A 2986-nucleotide genomic window follows, 5' to 3' on the forward strand; every position below is an offset into this window, starting at 1 on the left:
ATGCCGATTCAACAATAAAACTTGTTATTCAAAATAAACTTATGGTTTCCATAGAAAGTCTGTTGTTGTTGAAGAATTCGTTAAGTTTTATGTTGAGTTAAGTTGACTACAGATGGCGTAGTTTCGTTTTTGTTTAAGGTTTGTGTCAATGATTTGGAGGAGAAGTATAACACTTAAGGAGCATTCTGTTATATTTAGTGTTTTTGTTCCTTAAAATCCTGAAAAGTCAAAGATTGTTAAATGTACGTTTTGGTTGATAAATATTTTGAAACTTGAATGTTTACGTTTCACATTAAATCTATTTATTACAAGAAGCTATAACTTCATCTATTGGGAGTTTTGCGATGATACTCACTTAAGCATTATTCACATGAGCGCGAACAACGAACGACGATTGAATTACAAAATGTGAGTTTATATACGTTTGAAGACATATTTCCACACAAATTCTTAACAAAACGATAGCAATATAGATTCTATTTGACTTATGATGCATACTTTTACTTTTAAATATCATATATAAATAAATTTAAGACAGCAAATTTAATCGTCGCGAAAAAAAGAGTTGATAAGAACTGTCAAACTTTATTCGCGTTCCACATTATCCACACTTGCAACAAATAAAATAATCGCGCGTACTTAACCTAAAAAAATCATTCTTGTTTTGGTTTCGGTGGTAAATGGCGAATAAACCGCGACGAATTAAAAACTCTCATGTGAAAGAAATGTCAAAATCGACGAATCGTTGGTCGTGCTTGTGTGAAAAGTGCTTTACAGTAAATTAATTAAAACAAATATTTTGCGAAGGTTGTCAAAATATTGAGCGTTAGGCCGTGTTCACATTGCCTTATTTTAATGTGACTCATTATGAGCTACTTTTTTCTCTCTCTTGATGCTTAAAACGAGAATGGAATACATGAAATTTTATTTTTTTAATGCGTGAGAGTGGGGCATGTGATAGAAACCTCAAAATGAGTCTCCTCAAAAGACTCCAATATAAAATTAGAAATGGATGAGTTACGTTAAAAAGTAAGCAAGAAAGTCAAGATTTTTAACTTCCCATAGGAAGTTATTGTAATCAGTCCGATTCGAAATGTCGAATTGGAAATTTTGACATTTCTCAACGTTTCAACGTTCCTAGAATCGAAATAATAGATTTTTAGAGAAATGTCTGTACGTGCGTGTTTACGTACATCCGTTCGTGAAGTTTTTTCGTAGTCCATTGATTAAGAGACATCGATTTCAAATGAATTTTGTTATACAGCAGAGAGGGCTCTCAAAAAGATTGAGTGGGTGTTTTTTTTTACCATAGCAGTTTAAAAAATTGGTTAAGATTTTGGTTAACCCTAAATATCTCACAAACCAATGACGCTAGAGCCTTGAATTACATTTTATATTATATATTGTAAGTGATACCAAACCAGTAGTAACGTTTTTTTTTAATAAATCAAAAAACTGAAAAAAAATTAGTCATCTCGGAATTTTAACGAATGAAAATGATTTCATCTTCAAACCAATTTTGTACAACGAAAAATAAAGTTTTTAACATCTGGTAAAAATTTGAGAAAAATCGAAGTGACATTTTTTTTTACAAAAAAACAACTTAAAAGAAAATTTAACAAAAGTTGCTGCAAATTGATTTTGACATAAATATCTTTTCAAAAATTGGAAATTATGGCTTACAACTAATTTTTTCTTATGATAAATATTGTTTTCAACATTCAGTACAAATTTTTAGAAAAATCGAATTGAAATTTTTTTAACAAAAAATAGGCACGAGTACGATAACTTTGGCGCCGAGATATAATAACGGTTTTTGGTAGAGGGGCTTAATACAAGCATTTTTTACTATGGGAGGGGGGGGGGTCTATCTCCCCCCGTTTAGGCGGTAGGGGCAATTTAAAAAAACATGTACTTTAAATGGAAAAAAAATAATTAAAAAATAACGGTAATACTTACAATTAAGTATTATACCTTTTTTTAAAGCCAACACTTGTGTCTAGTAGCTTGTTTTTAAATCAAGTCAAAACTATGCATAGTTTGCGAAAAACACTGTTTTAAACTCAAAATTTGGTAAAAAAAAAAGTTAAAAATATGGTTTAGAGTGTAATATTTCAAAACTTTTAGATTATCTACAATTTTTTTTTTTAGAATACATTGCCCTTATTTATTTTTGATCGAAAACTGAAAACTAGATGATTTTATGTCTTTTAGTTTTTGAGAAAATTGAAAATAACCACAACTACTATTTTAATTTAATTCTTTTTTTTTGCTTCAAAAATCTTATTTTGATAGTAACAATGGTAGGTGCAAGTTTGGTTGTATGCAATAGTGGGATCCGTAAGGGGGGGCATGCTGCCCCCCTGCAACCCCCCTGTTTGGGCTCACTATAGGATTTGGGGTGGGTGCGAGTTAGGGTGGGTGCAAGGTGGAGAGGGTGAAAGGTTCGGTGAGTGCATGCAAAATTTCATATGCATCTAAATAAACTGGATATAAAAAAAGTAATTTAATTGAAATATTTTGTTTTGGTAATTTTCAATTTTCTCAAAAACTAGAAGACATAGAAACATCTAGTTTTCAGTTTTCGTTAAAAAATAAATAAGGGCAATGTATTCTAAAAAAAAAATTGTAGATAATCTAAAAGTTTTGAAATATTACACTCTAAACCATATTTTTAACTTTTTTTTTGACCAAATTTTGAGTTTAAAACAGTGTTTTTCGCAAACTATGCATAGTTTTGACTTGATTTAAAAACAAGCTACTAGACACAAGTGTTGGCTTTAAAAAAAGGTATAATACTTAATTGTAAGTATTACCGTTATTTTTTAATTATTTTTTTCCATTTAAAGTACATGTTTTTTTAAATTTCCCCTACCGCCTAAACGGGGGGAGATAGACCCCCCCTCCCATAGTAAAAAATGCTTGTATTAAGCCCCTCTACCAAAAACCGTTATTATATCTCGGCGCCAAAGTTATCGTACTCTCC

Source organism: Eupeodes corollae, chromosome 2 (genome assembly GCF_945859685.1).
Source record: "Eupeodes corollae chromosome 2, idEupCoro1.1, whole genome shotgun sequence".
Taxonomy (NCBI): Eukaryota; Metazoa; Arthropoda; class Insecta; order Diptera; family Syrphidae; genus Eupeodes; species Eupeodes corollae.